Source organism: Stigmatopora nigra, chromosome 8 (genome assembly GCF_051989575.1).
Source record: "Stigmatopora nigra isolate UIUO_SnigA chromosome 8, RoL_Snig_1.1, whole genome shotgun sequence".
Lineage (NCBI taxonomy): Eukaryota > Metazoa > Chordata > Actinopteri > Syngnathiformes > Syngnathidae > Stigmatopora > Stigmatopora nigra.
This window is the reverse complement of record NC_135515.1, coordinates 5075374-5095414: the sequence shown is the minus strand read 5'-3', so window position 1 is coordinate 5095414 and position 20041 is coordinate 5075374. Positions and strand designations below refer to the sequence as shown.

Here is a 20041-nt window from a genome sequence, read left to right as displayed (position 1 = left end):
AAAAGGGCCTAGAGGGAGATGTGCTCCAGTAAATCTGCCTCACAGAGATCTGCAATCAATCTTATTACAGTGTGACCACAGACATGGACAGACAGACAGAGAGAGAGACAGAATGACAGAATGACAGGGCAGCCCTGGATCTTTCACACTCCCCAATGTCAAGCCCCATATCCTCTCACTCAGCAAAGAGTTGATGCAGCCCTCGCTATCTCCAAAGCTCATGACCTCTGGCTCGCTTGCGCATCAACAATGGTGAGCTTTGGCGGTTTGGAGCTTGAGGAGTGAGATACATTGTGCAATGCTTGACTTACTGCAGACCTTTTGAAAGTCAAGTGTCGAGAGACAATTCCAACATCATAAAGCCAGGATTTGGTCCCATGTTAGTAGTTGTACAAAAAAAGGTGAATGGAGTAGTGTCATGCGTGACAAGCCTTCACTTGGGTAATGGCATTAAAAAGACACTTCCTACCTGCCTTTCTCCATAATAGAAAAGTAAAGGCAAATCAGTGCATTTACTCTATGATTTAGATTGCAGCTGTCACAGTTGCATTTTGCACAACTCACTCACTTTTCCTGTCTTCTTCCAAAAGCACCTTTATGCTTGTTAACAGGGAGAAGACATTTGAAAAGGCTGCCTTTATCAAAAGCGTAGCGTGACCTAAATTAGAGATTCAAAGGGCAAACATTAGGTCCTATAAATACGATCTCCGTGGCTACATCTTACATCCCCCTATTCTCATTCTCACCATCTCTTGGTGCAGTTATCGTCACAGCATTTCAGACAGCATTGCTTGAAAGGCAGAAAAGTCTTTAGATGTCTCAGCAGACAGCAGGCTGCCTCCAGTTGTTAGTGCACAGTGCAAAAACAACCCACTTCCTTGTTCTGTAAGACTTCATTCTCACCCGCGGCCTGCTTCTTTTTTTTTAAATTATTGCTTCTTAAAGGAGCTGCCTCTTAAATGTACAGTAGACTATTAAAAATGCTTAGTGCATGATCCACTACTTGTTCAGATTCAACTGCATAAAAGTACAGTAACACCACTAAAGCTTCCACAATTTATTGGTACATTTCATATGATTTCCAAATGATTTGTTTGTGCGTGATATGAAGGAAGCGGAATGAAAATATCTTCCAAGTGCAGGCTTTCGTCCTCATGTTAACCTTACCCTAGACATTTCTGAGCTATGATGAGAGAGAAAAATAAGGAATGCAATCATTCTCAAGATAATCCCTTGAAACGGTAAGAAAGGGGCGCAGGTGAAAGGGAAAAGATTGGAAGAAGGACCATTGGCAATTGAAATTTTAAAAAAAGACGAATAGCTACAGAGCGCTGAAAAATTGGAGAGTTTCACCTTGTGTTGCTCTTGTGCCTTCATTAGCATCACTTTTATGACTCCTATAATGTTGTGTGAGAATGGCGCCATCCTGTTGTCACATTCCCAAACTGGGGACAAAATTAGTTCCACGATAGCCATTTTTATTGCGCCCCAAGTATTCTACTTTTTTTCCTGTTTGCAAATTAGGGGGAAATGCAGGAATAAGATGGCGAGGAGAAGTTAATTACACCATTCCCCATGGGAAGGACGCCCAGTAAAAGCTGCTTACAGTGCTATACACGTATCAGCACTGAATTTGCAGGAGCTTCCCATACTCTTGGGTGTAGCTGTCCAAAATGCTATAGAGGAACCATAAATCTTTTGGTATTAGTCTTTTGTTTCTCATTAGATTTTAGTTCAATGAAGTTGGGTTTACCTTAAATGAATTACTATTACTTTAAGCTAAATTTTGTGCAAACAAATAAAATAAATCAAACTTTACTCTTCAACTGTTCCATTCAATTATATTTTGCTAGTTTGAAACAACAATATTTGCAATGAAGTATTTTTATTAACAGTATGGCATAAATATTAAGTAAATCAATGCAAGCATCCATCTTTTTAGTTAAGCTTTGTAATATTATAATTATACCGTACTACACTATATTATAGCACACTATTGTATAACATAATTTTCTTTAATGATAAAAAAATATAACATTCATTTAGTATTTCTCATGTAAATATATAATATTTTTATTTTACATTTCCTTTGTACTTCCTTTGCTTTTTGACTCCAAGTAAAACAGACTGGCAGGTTTTCAAAATTGTGGAATAAATAAATCCCCCTATTTCAAAAAGTGGGAAATCAGCATTTTTTCCCCCATTGCCCACATAACATTCCTTGTGCTCTTGTTCTCTATATTTATAGTATTCAATAAGGCTTTATCCCACCATTGGTCTTATTTCTCCGCCTGAGTGGCGTGAAGTTTTTTTTAGAAGGCAACAGTTAAGTCGAAGGGAAAATATTTGTCATATGGCACGAGTTTTAGGAACAAAACCTGCAGTGTGCAACTTTTAAACTTTCACAAAAGTTGCTCTTTTTGGTAGGTTAGACTTTGTGTTCTGCCCTGCTTGCCTGACAGATGGAACAGTGCAAAAGAATGTTCGCAGTACTCATTAACACACAGTGGAAGGCAGTTTTGCCTGCTGCTGATCATCTTAAATCTCCCCTGCTGGGCATTGATATGTATGGTGTACATCAGCAAAGTGTTGCTAATGGGTGGGACAGATGGGAAGAGCTCAGTCCTTAGGTAACTTAGAGAACAGGATACACGATACAGCTTCTAGAATGTTCTACCAAACTCCCCACCCTCACACTCTTTATTTATGTGTTCTAATCACAATTTGTAGTTGGCAATCATGAGAGAGGACCCCTCACATCGCTGGCACACATATATAAATGGGCACTGACCTCAGCAGATCAATACCTAATAAGCTTTTGTGCTGCCAAGTCCATTTTGCTGCAATCCGCATTTTTTTTTTCATGTCCATTAGGTTTGAAAATACAGCTGACTAAGTCTAGGACAAAAGAATGTGGAAGGCAGCGTTTTCATCCACATTCTCATTTGTGATAAATACTTCAAAGTAGCGTGGGAAAACTGAAAGATTTGAAATCCCCTCATCTCATGTACAATAAATGCATTACATGGCTTATTTATTAAATGTAATACAATACACTGTTTGAGGAGATCAAAACATGAAAAATCCTGTGTAAAGACTAGACAGGTTATATTTGGCTGAACATGTTGAGCAAAGGAGAGATTGCTCTGGAGCAAAAACACTCAAGAGTGCTTCATTTGGCTTGTCTTAGGATTTTATATCCTGCTAAACAACCCACATTGCCATTACAAGGAATAGGAACTGCAAGTATTCAATGGAAACAGTTCACCCCACTATCTGATTCCCAAATAAAATAGAATGTAGCCCAATTTTTCTCAGCTGGGAAATCGAACTAGGTGCTATAAATCACGATTTTCATTTTTTTTTTCATAAGAAATACTGTGACCATTATGGAGTACTATAAAGCATGGCTACAATTTACTGTAAATTCCATAACCAAGCATCACGTGTTGTTGTTGGGGATGTGTACATTATCACTTCTTATCTACTCCTGTTTCCCATGGACGGAAAACTGACATTTGGGGGGTATATACATCAATCCTCAGAGTCCAGTTATTTATTTTGGGAGCGAGGTTGATGAATTGTAGACTTATGGCTTGTAGGTTCAGGAGTTAGGCAGTAGAAGGCATGCATACACTTTGTCACAGCCTTCAGCCTCTCGTAGTTAGTGCAGTTTTTGCATTTTAGCAGAATGTCTTCCAGAACCATCATAGAATTAATACTAGACTTGCATAGTTTTCTCGCTGCACACATGGATTTGATTCTAATACTTGCGTCAATGTGTTTATTTTTCAAAGTCTGGTTCACCGATGATTGGAGGCTGAAGGCTACCACAGTTGTGTCTCTAGTTTAGTTCTTTAAGTCCATGTGAAAGAAGGAACTGAATACAACAGAGCAGCTTCCATGTTGAACATTTCAACCACTAATTGAAAACAGACACTGATTCCATACGCCCAGCTCTGCTGGTTTATCCATCAATCACATATTAGCGACGTCACTCTTCTAATGGCATGTGTGTGATGTTTCACATCACAAAGTCAGCTAGGTGGGATACTAACAACTTAGCTTTGCAAAGGAATGAGAGAATTGTTTTGCTACAGCTGTCTTAAAATCCAGCTGCAGAGGACAAAGCGCTAACCTATCTATCTAGGAAAAACAGAATGATGGTTATACACTTTCCCCAGAGGTGGGCGAAGGCCATGTGTGTTTTGGCAGCTGTGTACTGAGAGGTGTTGACTGGTGGGCCAGCTGACAGAGTGGCGGTGCCTACATGACGGCTGTGGAGGTCAAACTGGGCTTCAAAGCTTCCAGGAAAGAGATCACCTTGACTCATTTAGGAAGGCTAATGGACCAACCACCAGCTGTATGTATTAAAGTCCATTCAAAGCAGACAGTTGTTTATTCACAAGCAAGAACAAAAAATATCTGCCTGCTTATAAGAAACACTGGACTTAAAATTTGCAGGGCTAACTCTGAAGATGCTACCGAACAGCCATACATTCTTGACAATGAAACAAATTTGGCTTCATACATTTGGTAAGCCTGGTATTTGAAATGTGTCTAATACATTGTTTTGCACTTTGTCCTACAAGCATGCACCTCCACAAAGAGTACACGCTTATCCAAACAAATACACTTGGCCTTTTAGTCCTCATAACACCCCCTGCACACACACACACTTGTTTCCAGAGTATAGAAAAGGAATGTCTACATGGCCTCATCACAAGGGTGGAGAGAAGATTGAAACCAGATGAATGGAGCTCTGGCACAGCCGGCTAACCAAGCCCATATTTCACTCGGCAAAGTCTGATTAAAACGAGGCGAGGCACGAGCTTGGCCAAGGCAGCTTATTGTTGCTCTGAAATGGGCAATTGCTTCCAGTGACACTACAGGCAAAGGGGGGCAAAGGCCACACCTTAGAACTGTGCAATAAATCTGCAATATGTCCAAGTTTGGGTTTCCTCAGTAAAGCAAATCCTTTAAAAATAACCACATGTTATCATAGATAAATTAGCCCAAATATGAGCAATACTATCCATGCATCGTTCGAAAAACTAAGTAATAATAAACTTAAATGTGAATGACTCCTTCAACCTAAATTTTTTGTGGGCTCATCCGATGTGTAGCATCTCGCCATGGGGGATGTTAGAAGTCATGTAACGTATTTGCGATTTTACTCACAACTAGGTGTCATTTCCACACTATTTATATAAAAATATATTTATATAAGGACACACATAAAGGGAGGCTGAAGCTTTGTGCATGTGAAACTTAACATGTTCAAGCGTGAGAGTGATTAGGAGAATTGTCAGTGTGTCTGCTGTCCAAGCTACAAGGCCAGGCTATTCACAACTCTTTGGACATGTACGAGTCTTCGTGGCAAACGTACTCCCGATCTTCACCCCCCTTGACATTTTAGCTGTTCCAACCACAATGAGTTGTGGTATGGCTGCACAGGCACTCAAGTAAATAAATAGCATTTCAATCCATTTCACTCAATTCTTTAATGTGCATCTTGGTCAGTGTGAGGTTAATATCATTAAAAGTGTTGTAAATGGCATGCTGGGATCTCATTGACAAAATGTAGGCAAGTTAATTAGAGAGAAATTAAGAGAAGACAGATTGATGCTGTGGAGAGCAGAGGTCTAATGCAGCACGTGACGAATAACTAACCACAAGCGTTTAAGGATAACCTACAGCAACATTTGAGGTTTACTAACAATGAAATGCCTTATTAAAAGAAGCCTAAGCACACAATTGCTGTTTGTCAGCAAGCAGACTAATTAAAGGTCCTTTAAATACGGCAAAATTACGAGATGATATATTACATTTGAACAAGTGAATATGAGACTTCTTCCTTTATGGAGGTCGAATGTTTGACACTTTCATCCATGCTTATTTACTTTATATGTAAACCTTTAAGAAAAAAAAGTGCATGTGACACAGCTATATTATTGGGAATGTGCCATGATCTTTATTACATAGTATTTTTACCGGTACTATAGTAAATGTAGTTAACTACACGCTGTGTAGTAATTTATAATAATTGGTTTGTGAACAATCCTCGTGAGGATGCACAGTACACAAATTGGATTGCTGGCTGCATATAGTTAATTACTAAATGTGATTAAGGATGTTCAACAAGTAATGACCATTTCTAACCAATATAAAGAGTGAGGCATATTGCAAAGGGCTTTCATAGTGTTCACCTTGGAGCAGTTGTGTTACTCAAATAGATATGCTTTAGAACAAATAATATGCATTGTGCTATTACTTTTTTTGTCCTTACATTCCCATTAGCCAACTACAGAACAAACTTATCTTGAAAAAGTTCAAGTTAAAAGGCGTAAAAATGGAGGAAGCATTTGGAGATAAATTCAAATGACGACAAAACATTTTAACGTCAGCCAGCCCATCTAAAAACATTTAAAAACTTTGCACAATGTGACGTAGGACTTGCATCAAAAAGACTTATGGCTTGAAATGTGTAATTGGAATGTACAAGAACGTTCCCTCTGCATCATCTCCATGTGCATACAACAAGGCAAAGTAGCTGTGCAAGTAGCCTACTAGCTGCCTACCCTGTGGGCACTACTGGCGGCTTCAGCCTCCCTCCAGATGAATCATAAACAACTCCCTTGGCCTCTGTGACTTAATCCCCTGTGACATCGCCACAGGGCAATGGTAAAAAAAAAAAAGAGAGCGCGGAGAAAAGGAAAACAAGGCCTGTGCTAACTTTCAACTGAATTAAACATTCCAATGAATGTGTATGAGGTGTATCTGAGGTTAAGTCATAGAAGTGGGGTCGTAATATAACACATGATTGTGTATGGCCGCCGGGGTGGATATTTGAAGTTTAATTTTGGACAGGAGTCACTTCATGTTATACTCAATATTTCTGCCTTGTCTTTGTTTATGCATGCATTTTCTAAAAAGGACTTTCATTAAAATTTGGTCTCACCACACAGGATGATTTTGTGTAATAGACAGTGGGTGAGAACTAAGGTTATTGTTAAAATAGCTGTGCTTCTTCAAGGCATAGGGGAACATAGCCTGAGGAAATCAGCTAATTGATTTATTTTAGGTAGAAGAATTTGGCATCTCATTGTTAGACATGCTATGTTTTACCCTCGAGGCGTTTATAGCACACGGGCAACAGTTTGATTTTTAAGAAGAAAATAAAAATGTATATTTCAAATAGGAGGTGGGAAAAAAAAATCAAAGCGCAAAAGAAGGCAGTTTGCTCAATGCAACCCAATGAGCTGCACTTGTGTTTTATAAAAGTTTCTAAAATGATTTGCTGGCACTTTTCAGCTTCTGCTGATACAAGGAGCTTTTGTGTTTGAGATTAATGAAAGATGTTTTCCTCTTTGGCATTTTAGATCCTGTGCAAAGGTTAAAAACAGCCCCCGACTAGAAAAAGGTTTATGTGACGTGCCGCCGACAAGGTTTGACTCACTATGAGAAACAATTGGTTCTTGTAAAGCTCTACTATATGTTGTAGGTTATGATTTTTTTTCCAATTACATCAGTCTCTGTATCTGCTGGAGACAAAGTTCATTTCAGTCTGCACAATAAAAAAGCCATGAGGTGAAATGTTACAGTACGTATAAAAGCGCTGGACTATTTCTGCAGATGCAGCACATGTTTTGTGCATTCCAATGTTAAAAAATATGACACTTTAATGTATATTTAACTAGTGGAATTCAATCTCATACAAGTACGAATTTTATTAGATATTATTATAATATATTTTAAAATAAAATACAATATGGGATCACTCATGGGTCCATTACTTCTATTTTCATCTTAAGCTTCTGTTACTTTGCTGAGTGAGCTGGAAAGCCAATTGGAATTTATAGGCCCCATCTGTTACTCTGCTTATTAGGTGAGATTTTTTTTGTTATAGGAAGTTTCATTTTGTTAGTTTCACAGAATTTAGTGAGTGGCTATAAAACATTCATCCATATATTTTGTGTACCATTCATCTCCAAGAACAAAAATATGATAAAGTAACCAGAGAAATAAATGGAGAACAATAGACTAAATAGGCATCTGCTAAAACAACAGCTTTCCAGATACCTGTTATTCTACTCTATTTTTGACTTCCTGATCCTCTTGATTGACATTTGTCAGGCTTGACACAGCAACAATGACTTTGATTGACAGATGTTTCATGTGACCAAGAGACTACAAGTATTTTTAAGATGAGTGTCTGTGATGGCTCAACTCACATGATGGAATGTAGCTGTTATGTCTAGGGCTCAACAACAACAAACAGGTGTGCCTTTGTAACACATAATAATAGCATAGAAAATGCTGTGGGCTTATTCAAAAATAGCACATCCAAATCTCGCTCTATATTCTGAATGGCCTCGGTGAGGAGAAAAAAAACACTTCCACTCAGTGTGATTCCAGTCATACACAGCGCCTGCTAGTCTGAGAATCCACAATGGTATAATGCCACAGATGCTTGGACCATCACTCTATGATGACAGTATTTTTCCTAGGTATAGTATAGTTACAGAGGTCACCAACATAATGGTGGTGGGCACCAGGTAGCACCAAAGAGAAAGGCTATCACTGTGTCTAGGTATTCATTAATGATGAATTGTGCATGCTTTTTTTTTAAAACCTGGAATGTTGTCCATATCAATCACATCAACATCTAAACAGGTATAAATATTCATCTGTTATCCTGTAGATGCTTGAATAAACATGGCACTGAAATACTAAAATGTCTCTTGGATAGAGCATTCACTTGTAAGAGTTTACTCTGTCCAGTGTAGCAGGTCAAGGACAATCTGTCTTCAGTCATCTTTACTTTATTAACCTCTAATCAGTATTCCCAGTAAAGAGGTCAAAACAAAGGTTTCCTTTTACATCTTGCTCATATTAATATTTCCATTACAAATGCCCGCCTGCCAGTGATGCATTGTGACACTTATGACTCCGCATGAAAAGCCAAGCTAATAAGGGGATAAAGCGAAAGGTTAAATTGGAGGGAGCCAGAACTTCCCGTTAATCTCCCCTTTGACTACAAACACTAACACCACAATACACAAAACAATAGACTGTGGCTTTCCTATGACCATAGATGCTGTATACAGTAACGGTGTTTTCCACTAATGTAATCCAGTGAATAAGCAGTGCAAGGACATGGACATTGTATGATGATTGTGTGTGCGATGAGGAAAAGACTTATTTCATATGCTTTAATGAGCAGACGATGTTAGCCCGGAGCGAGGTCTTTTGGAGCATCGCACAATGTCCTCTTTACTTTCTCCATACTCAAGGCTCAGGAGTGTACAATATTACACACCGGGACACGCTTGCGTAGACATTGCTAAGATTATGCATGTCTAGCACATTCTTCATACACACGCACATACGCACGGGCGGCACGGCCACCCATGCACACGCAAGGCCACATACACAAAGAAGTAATGCTGTTCTAAGCATTGTGCTGCCTACTCCGCAGAGTGACCTTCAAGCCCCAATGTTCTTCGTCCCTGAGGTGTCCTTGATGACTCCCAGTGCAGAGTGAGAAGGGGCGGGATGAGCATCCGCATGATAGTGAGGATTAAATGGGAGAATGTGTGGAGCAAGGTGAAAGAGCTGGTGTTCTTCATCCTATTTTAACATACTGGAAATACCAAGTGTCCTCTGGCTCTGCTATGGCAGGTCTATAGAGTATTAAGCAAATGCATCGCACTTGTTAATGTGCTCACTAATGCAGCTAATTTAGATTCTGAACAGAGCTTTCATCTGCCAGCAACCCTGTACAGTATGTCGATTACTTTAGAGGCGGGGAAAGAAATGACAGGAAAAGCCCAATGACATTTGAAAGGCCTGATCTAGTGAATTCTTGAAAAACCTTAGGTTTAAAGATGGTCAGTGAACGTCTGCGCTCCAGTTAACTGATTGATGGAGTAGCGCCACTGGGTTTTAAAGGGAATTAGCGATAATGTCATTCTATCTGCTTACCTGAATGTCACTAGCTTTTAAATGGACGAATCTTAAAATGACTAAATATTCGTGGCAAAGAATGATCATGCAACATGTGTAAAACATCCAAATGTTAATAATTATCGATGCAGTGAAAATTTAATGGCTCCCTGTTTATTTTTTATTTAACCAAAATTATAGTACCAAAACTGAAAGGTACTTTTATGCGAGCAAAAAGTTAAATAGCATGCATTTCTCAAACTGACTTGACAATTTATGCAGTAAAGTTGACAAATGACATTCCAGCATTTGCTGTAAGATTGATATCAACTTAATAACCCACGGAATAGCTGCAGTTCATTGTGGTAATGGGCACGATAACAAATCGAGGCATAATGATGCCAATAGTAATATTGTTTTATTTGTAGTACTTATTCCAATAAACATTTTGTACATAATCCTGCTCAATTATCCTGAGAACGGGCTCCTGGATTTTAAGTGATTAATTCAGCCAAATTCATTTTGAAATACTGTAGCGACAATACAGGGGCAAAACACTGAGCTAAGGGCCTGAGCATGTGCTATTAAATGGACCATCCCCTGCCCTTAATGGACTGCTCCCATGTTTCTTTACTGCCATGAGTTCTGCCTAATGAAAAGAAAGAAAAAAAAGTCTGCACAGTCTCCAAGTGCATCTTTCAACTCCTAAAAATTTAGTTTTCATTATTATCACATGTGAAAAGGCTTTCAGTAGTCCACTTTAAAGTTTATAGCCCTGCAGTGATTCAATCCCAAATGACAAGGGATGTATTATGTATTTTTATTTCCTCTGCAATACAATCAAGAAAGCATAATTCTACGGAGGCAAAAGGTGCCGCCCAGGGATTTAGCTCCAGAGTAAAATATGCAGAGGTTAGAGGTCAAACTGGTCACAGCTGCTCTAGAGTGCAAGGCCGGTGGGCTCATGGCCCACACGGGCATGAATAACAAGACATGCACATTCACTCTGCTTTTCTCAAACACATACATAGTCATAGAATAGGGGATCTAACCTAATGGAACACTTGAGGAAGACCAATAAACAAGAATAAACCAAAGCGTGGGTATTTATCATAAACACAACCACTACCATTCCAGTTAACACGTCAATCCGAAAAAAAAAAAGGCATATGCGCTGTACAATGTTTGGGCCTTTAACAACACTACATTGGACCACCCTGTAATTTCACAGGTTTATAGAATTACCAATGTTCTAGTTTCCAGTCCTCTGGTGCAAATTCTCAGAAATCATCATGAAAGAACTGCAGCTCTAGTGTCAGTGGTTAGACTGATGCTACTGGAATCTAAAGAAAGAGCCAAATGGGAATGCGCTTTTCAAATGGAGTGGATTAAAAAAAAAAAACATGAGGTTTCCACTTTCAGGAAATGAAATGGGTTGTTTTTGCAAACAGACCTCATAGTCTCGAAGGAAACATTCAAATGATTCAGTCCCAAGCACACGGACAAAATGCAATAGTGCTTTCTAGCATATAAAAACAAATGAACACAAACATATACACAGTGTACCCTTTTTCACCCTCATTGACCCTTTGCCTATATGACCAACAGTGACATTCCTCACTTGGGCTGTCTAAGCTTTGTTTGGATTAACTGAGAGGGAGCAGAACCCCAATTCAGTCCCAATGGCTGCTGCGTGCCACGCGCCTACTTGGAACAGAGCTGCACACACACGCACAGAGAGGGAAGTACATTTCCTCAAAAGTCCACTTGATACAAACACAGACGCTCATACTCAAACGACCAAGTCTTGTGGCCTTATACAGGCATGGTGGTGAGCCATTGCCTTTCATGGGATATGACTTTGTGACATCCACTCCTCAGGCTTCGTGTTTGCTGCAGCCCTGCTAGCTTCACAATTAGGCCAGAGGGTGTGGATCAAGATAAAATAACTGGAGGAGGAGGGAAAGTGACTAAAGAAAAAGAACGGGAATGGGAATGTAATGTGTGATGAAAGCAAGAAGGAAGCAAAGGGGATGAACTGTTCTCTCACACTGTTTGGGTTACGGACATCTGGCACTTGACATCTCACAGCAAAGCCTTTGCATCACCTGGGAAGCTCACGCTGAATGACTCACTGAATGAACCTAGAGGAATATACGCCTCAGCTTCTAAAAGCTTAAGTTAATGCACAACAAAATCCTGTCTCCGTCCTCATAAACACGTTGTCATCCTTTTACAGGGAAGTGCTGTTTGACACGTTAAATAGAATAGGTGGTTTTGTATGGGAGCAGTCAAAGTGTACTTCAGGATAGAAGAACAAAAAAGATTCAGATAAACATCACTCATGAAGGAACAATTAGACTTGACATTTGCAGCTCTAACATGAAAGACTGAAAGAAAAGGAGGTAATCAGCAACTTGTTAAAACATCCAGCCTGTTTAAAAATGCCAATAACTATTAAAGTATTCATTCATTTTCTGAAATACTTATCCTCATAAGGGTCAAGGGACACATCTTTTTTATGCTTGATAGTACAGTAACCTTTCTAATTATATCTGTCACTATTGTACTTTAGAGCACAATTCTCATGCTGTCGTGTTGAAAAAAAATGTTTTTATGATGGCATATCCTTGTTTCGTGGTTTAAACAGGAGACTGGTTGAATAAACTGTAAGATTCAAGTCCTCCCGCATGACTTAGGGCAGTCATCTCTGCCTCATAACAAATGAATGAGCAGGGCTAAAGCTAGAGTACATATGCATGAAGATGCTGTAACAGTGGAGAAAGGGACATTACACAGGCTGCAAAAATTCACATTATTGAACATTGATTCTAAGTTTAAACATTATGACGCATGCCAGATGCGAGTGAAAGGAAAATTGCATGGGTGCTGACCACAGTGTTGCATATTTATGATGCATAACAGTCAGCCAAGAGGGTGTGAGATGATGTCCCAAATGAGTCAGAGGGGTGTGGGGAACTGCTCTCAATGTTATGGTGAAGGACAAGGGTTGGCTGGCAAAAAAGTTGCCAATAGTATGATCCTTGTTGACACATTTTTGGCACATTAGCATTTGCTTGGGTGTCAAGAAGTCACTATATAACAAACAGCTAGCGAGAGAAATCTCTGATATATAAACACTTTTACATCTGATTTAAAAACATACTAAAATGTTGATTGTGAGTATCATTTTTTTTTCAAAACAATCGAACTGGAAAGTATGTTTGCTCTTACCAAACAGTACTATGTTGCAAAGTGAAAATTGTAAATGTTGATGTCAAAAAAGATCAGAAAGACGCCCCTATAATCACCTCCATCATCCAGATGATAATGGCGTCTAGAATAAAGAGAGTCCAGGATTTTGGGGGCAGGAACTGCAACTATTCTGTAATGCAAACATTGGAGTAGGGGACCACCGATCCACCCCATTTGCCAGCCAAGCCCCTCCAGGAGAATAATGCATGTTACCATCAGTAATGCTACACTGCAGTGCTCTGCAGCCACAAGCACCTCCTCTCCCCCCATTGCTTCAATGCGCCCAAGACCCAATCCATCATTCCCGAGTATGTTGGCCTCAAGGCATTGCCTGAGAGCTCTCTCAGCCCCTCCCTGTCTGCTGCCTCCCAAATGTAATGAGTGGGAGATACAAAAAGAGAAGAAGTCAAATAGGGTGCCAAGCAGAGGAGGAGGTGAGTCACCGACAACCACAAGGTGATTGACTGTGAAGGGGACATGAGGGTGTGGTGCAATGGGGTGAGAGGAGATCACTTGCTTAGCTATATTCTGCCATGACCACTACTTGTACATTCTTCATTGTTTTGCACACTTTCTTCTATCAAAATAAAAACAAGGAAACAAAAACTTTCACTGTCAGGCTTATGTGAAATATTTTTTTCTTGTGTTTCTTAGTATTTCAGCTCTGGAGGAGGTCCACGCTCTTAGTGCTATAATAATTCTTGTTTATACTTTTGCCCCATCCACCACCATACTTCATAATTGGTATGCATTTTTGTCTTTACTGTTACTCCTACTATACAGCCTACTGACTCTTATTAATACAACACCCCCTTGTTATCAATGCTCAGCTTTTTATCTATCCCCCAGTCCAATGTCTCATTAGCTGACAGCTACTACAGGATTCCTATGAGAGGCCAGATGAGACCCACATTGTGCGGGTGACCTTCGTTTTACAGAGGTGCTGCTATCAGTGAAAAACTATCAGCCGCAGCAGAACACTGTCACACACAAGTATTCTTGAACATCTTGGTGTGTGGCAGCAGCCTTCAATTAGCTATTAGACAAGGTTAAGGGTAACACATATTGTGGAAGAAAAAATAACTGTCATCTTGGCCTCCACCCTGCTTTTTGCCCCATTCAATCATAGCCTTTTTACACAGATGAAGGGGAGGGGCTTTCTAGTCAGAGCCCTTTGGGGACAGGGTCCTTGAGACACGTGAGCACATAGCACAGAGTCATGGGCTATGTTGTAAATAATGGACATCAACCTGTGTTTTAATCAGCACCCAGGGATGCATGGTTGTACCACGTGATGCTTACAAGGCCATCCGTCATTAATGTGGTGGGGGCTTTTGAACACAGCTTCAGAGGCCCAGAAGTGACCAGACCATCCAGCTAAAAAAAATGCTGGCCCATAATCCCCACGGATGATAAAGAAAGCGGCCAAGAGGAATAACAACCTTGGGTGAGGACATATTTGCGAATTGAATGAGGGCAATCGACACTCAATCTATCCTTACTTGATAAATTGCTGAAACTCAAGCTTCTACTTCTTAACTCAGTCTACCTGCCATTTAGTTGAATCAGCACAATAAGATGGATGGCACAGTAAGGTTTCAGAACGACTGAAAAAGTGTCACTGCTGGTTGTAGCTAAGTAATGCATTCAGTTTTACCAATTGATTATTAATCATTAACATGATTGATTAAAAGTCAACTCCACGTAAATGACAGTCTGATGACTATTTATTTGATTACCAAGCCATGGCCTTGTTTACAATAGATTGTTACCAAATAGTTTAACCGCTGAATAAATTATGTATTTCCATTATTGACGACTGTTCAAATTGTTTAATATTAAAACACGATTGAGAAAAGAATATATAAGTTTCGAACAATAATTTTGTTGGTCTTTGATGAATTGCATTTGTAAAAACAAAAGATATCCCTGCATAAAATAAAACAAATAAAAAAATCCATTAATCACTAATTCATCTCATGGATTTTTAAAGGATGTAGAAATTTGGCTGAGCACTTCCAATTGCACCAACAACCGGGTGAAAAAGGAGGAGATTAATTCATTTCTGTCTGCCATTTCTCAGGTTCTCAAATCTCCTGATGTCTGACTGGGCTCTCAATAAATAACAGAACATGCCTTAAGGTTTACAGACTCTCTGTCTCCTTCCTCTTCCTCATAGAGAGGCAAGGATGAAGCATAGTCCCGCAAGGCTGCAAGGCTCATCTTGAATGTCTCTCTCGGTGAGTCAAGCCCACAGACAACAGAAATCATCTTATTATCAGTCATGTCTGATCCTAAGGCTGAGCTGTCATTGCTTATTTGAATTCCTTGCTCCCAGCATCTGCAAATTAGCCATACAGTGCATGTACAATGTATACTGCGTGTATAGACACACACATATACATATATAAATACATAGATACATACACACAATCCATTATATATTTACACTCCAACCTAAAAATAAAATTGTATAGGATTATTGCAACTATTTGCTGGCATTTTGCAAAGTGGAGTGACCAAGATGTAATTTGTGCTTTAAAGCACAACAAACCCAGTCGTGGCCTTTGGTATAATCTTATTTTAAATTAGGCTAATTCTTTCCCGTGTACACTCGTAGTAATTGCATTACATATTACAATATTCAATTTCAACAATATTTTCACTGGCTGACATTTTTCCAAATCCTTACCCTTAAAAATAAAGTGATTCATTCTCTTTTTTCTTTATGTTCTTCCATCTTTAACAAAAAAATAATCAGATTTACACTTTCTATCATCAGTTATATATTCATTAGAGTCACAGCCTCTACTTTTAGACCAACTTGGATAAAGATAGAGTGAATGTCTTCCTTATCCAAAAACTATATCATAAATATAGCCTAATAATCTTTAAATATAGAACTATGTTTGTTTACATTATCCGTTTATTAAATATTTATGCTGTCTAACTGCACAAACCAACTGTCTGACCTGTCTATGACCGGCATGACAGTGTGAGGATGTAGGACTAAATCTGAGAGTGATGGGGGGGAGGTGTCTCCCTTGCTCAAATGGATCATCGTGCTCCAGCTCTCTGGATGATGCGAGAAATAATTTGTAGAGACAGGCAGAGTCTCAAAGAAGACAATGATTCAACTAGATCGCCAGTGTCACAAACAGATGAAATTTTCCTCATTGGGAAACATTGCCACTTTTTTGTTCTCCAAAAGAGACAGAAGCACATGTGAAGTTATCTCATGGGTCTATTTCATTAGCTAATGACATTGCTGAAAAGTCAACACGGTCACCTCTGTCTTAACTACCTGTGATTATTTGTAGTCAGCAGGTTTCAATGAAGCACAGAGACAGTAAGAGGTCGGGCAGTTGTTTAACAAGCTAATTAACATAAACACTAATAGGCCAGAATGATTCGAAGGGAGACGAGGATTAACACTTTAAACCATTAAAGACCTCTGTCATTAGTGTTCACTGGTTCTTGTTTCACTGAGCTGCAGATTATGCTCTTTCGGGTTAAAGCTAAGTATAGTTGAGTGATGGATGAATGAATCGATGAGAACAATGCCTCATTTTCATCACCATCATAACAGTCATCTACAATCCGCATAAAAGCAATAAGTATGTTGTCGCTAGGCACCTAATTGCCTGCAATTTTTATTTTTTTCCTGCACCAAGGTCTAAAATTAAAAACAATGTTTGATTGGATTTCTCAAAGACAACAAATTTACATCAAATCTCAACTGATGTGATCCTGTGTTTTAAATATGCATGGTGCTCATTCAGTAGGATTAACTGGGAGATTAAAAGATTCCCAGAAACTCACAACAAACAAAGTTTACTCTTGATTTTTTATAATGGTCTCACAATTCTTATTTGTATGGATCTGCATTGAAGGGCAAACAAGCCCAACAAAATAATGAAGACAATCAGTAAAGATTTTTATGCATTTTTGCTACAATTAAATGAGCTGAATTTATTTTGCATTTATTATTTTTATTGTGGGTAGGGCTATATATATATATATATATATATACACTGTACTACATGCATGTATTCAAGTGCAATGGAGAATAATTACACCTGTCACAATGGCATAGGGTAAGTTACAAATATATGTAATGTAAAATATTCTTATTTTATAGGTGGCTGCATTGCTTGCAAACAACAATAAAGGTAAAGATGAAACAACCGCCTATCCATTATCAGAGAGCTATAATGCAACATGTTCTCTAAAAAGCGATTTATGAACCTAATTTGTTCTTTGCAAAGCAGAACTCAACCTAGATGGACACCCTAGAGGCTCTGAACCGCCTCATTGGAAATCATTCTAAACGATGACGCACAATGCAAAGCACACACACGCAACTACTTACATTTGCTCAAATCACATTTGAATAAAATCTTTGGAGTACGTGTCCAAACCTGCTGTGCTCGTAAATAACTTATCCACTCGAAGGGAGGTACCGGCTAATGAAGTCAACTGGAAGCCACTGCACTGCGTACCTCACTGGTGCTGGCTTGCCAACCGCAGCCTCGCTACTGCTCACCATGGCGCCTTGTGCTTCACTTTGGCTTATACCGCAGCGGCGAAGATGTGTTCATGAATCAGGCAGATCATGCTGCTTTTAACTTGCGTCCTCGCCTCTGCTTCGTACTCACTCTCTCAAGCGGAGATAGTTTACAAATGCAGTCATTAGAAGACCATTGATAGGACTCTGAAGTAAAATACGAAGCACATTAAAAAGATAGATAACAGGAGCCTCCACAGTGTAAGGTCCGGCCTTCTTAACGCGTGCCACACTATCATCTTGATGTCTTTGTGCCATAACATCGTTCCCTAGTTTGGAAAGTGAGGTAAATCGGATTCAGAAAACAAGTGGATTAACTTAATCATCCCTCGGCTTCGACAATGACCTTCATTTCAGAGACATAATAAGGATTAGTTGGAAGTGCAAGGACATATGCCACACGGAAGAAAAAGATTAGAGTTCTCCCGTGACAGCATGATTGAAATGTGCTATTCACCATTTCTTCATAGCGAGGGGAAGCGACAAAAGAGCAGCGAGTGATGCATCATAATCTAACGGCTATGATCTTCAAACGATGAAACAATGTCCACTTTCCGATAAGAAATTGATCGTTACTGCCAAGAATTTTATCCCCCCCAAAAAACTACTGTATTGTTGGAAATAGTAACAAGAGAAATTTTACAATGACATTAGTCCAATTGATTCCAGACTTTCTGACATTTTTCATTTAAATATCATTACCTCAAGCGAATGGAATGTAATATTTCTTTCTAATGTATTGATTTGCTGCACAGGAAGCAAGTTATTCTAGGAATTGTATGAAAGACAATACTACCACTGGCCAACCTACAGTTCAATATGCCATTACATTCTCCAAAGTAATGCAAACTGATAACAACAGGTGACTTTTGGCCTTGAATGACAATGACCAGGCTGGTCAGTCAATCATAGTACCTGAAAAATGTATTTTTTCTGATTAATAAAAAGATATGCTGCTCGAACATATGAACAATGTGCCTAGGTGGGTTCACTGTAGGACATGGCAGTCTATCACTGTTGGAATCAGGATTGATGCTTGCTATTGAAGGAAACTGTGGCATGTGTCTACACCGATGCTGATCTATCATTAGATTACTGTGTGTGCACATTTTAAACTAGGAATGATCCGCAAATACAGATAGAGGTGCAGCATTGGGGTGCAGATATGGTGCAATCTCTAAAGTGCACAAAGTGATTCACATCGGCTTTGCTTTGGCTGTCATTTTTTTGTTCATATCCTTCGCACTTTTGTGTCTTTAAAGGAAAGGTCATCATTTTATGTGCATAATAGTTATAAAAATATTTTCCTTGATGTCAATGAGTGTAAACACCTAATTTTAAGCCCTAATCAACTCAAGATTGACTGATGTTTTTCCATTTTGCCGTGATACTACTATGAAGTCCAAAGCAAACTGCACCAGGAGATGAAAACTGACCAAGTGAGCAACAGTCTAGGGACATGCTTGTGAATCAATCAATTAATCAATCAGGTATAAGGCTGAACACCTTAGTTACCACACTGAGATTTACTGAGACAATAAAAATTGACAAGTTAACCATTATACCGTATACATAACCATTATTTTAGGATCAATTTTCTGATTGCAAGATGCTCATAAAGGCATCCCATCTCATAGAATGTTCACCTAATTGTCCCCCAAGCCTCTTTATCGATGCTAGGGTAGTTAGCTGCGATAAGGGTGGAAACGATTAAAAGGTGAAAGCTCACCTGAAACAAATTCTCTGAACAACTGTGAACAAATAAGGACTCTACAGTAGTGCACAGGATTAGTCAACGGTCTCCATGGAGATGGTGTGTAAATATTATTGTGATGATTTTTTACTGGACACTGAAGGAAGCAAAAGAAGTGCAGCAACAAGCTTTGGATGTGAACACACATTTTTTAGTCTAAAATGAGCCCAATGTCACCATGACAGAGCTGCACTGAAGGTGCTGTAGGCCATTGGGGAGGATGATAGATGAGTCGCCAAACACCCTCTGTTCTTTTATCATAGTACATACACTTAAACAGACATACCCACTGGAGGAGTGGGTCCTCATACGTTGGAAACCCATTGTCCAACCTATTTTTTTTTGTAATTGAAACAAACATTCATCACAGCCACATAAGTGTCTAAAACCATGGCTGGTATTAATACAACTTATAAGAAGCAGTATTGCATAAAATCAGAATTGTCTGATGTAATCATTTCCTATTTGCATATTGCATATTTTTGCACCCCCCACTAAGTCACTCAAAGAGCACAGTC

The 20041-nt window shown here is 39.1% G+C and overlaps 1 protein-coding gene across 4 annotated transcripts in view; it reads right to left on the bottom strand.

Moving 5' to 3' along the window:
• Positions 1-20041, bottom strand: part of clmpb (CXADR like membrane protein b) — a 115604-nt gene that overhangs the window by 16234 nt on the left and 79329 nt on the right. The window contains exon 1 of one of the 4 annotated variants that reach the window (XM_077722496.1): positions 17706-18000. The exons of the other annotated variants lie outside the window; for them this stretch is intronic. The gene's annotated coding sequence lies outside the window, so the exon portion shown is untranslated. Of the gene's footprint in view, positions 1-17705; positions 18001-20041 lie in introns of those variants that run through there. 4 annotated transcript variants of the gene reach the window in all.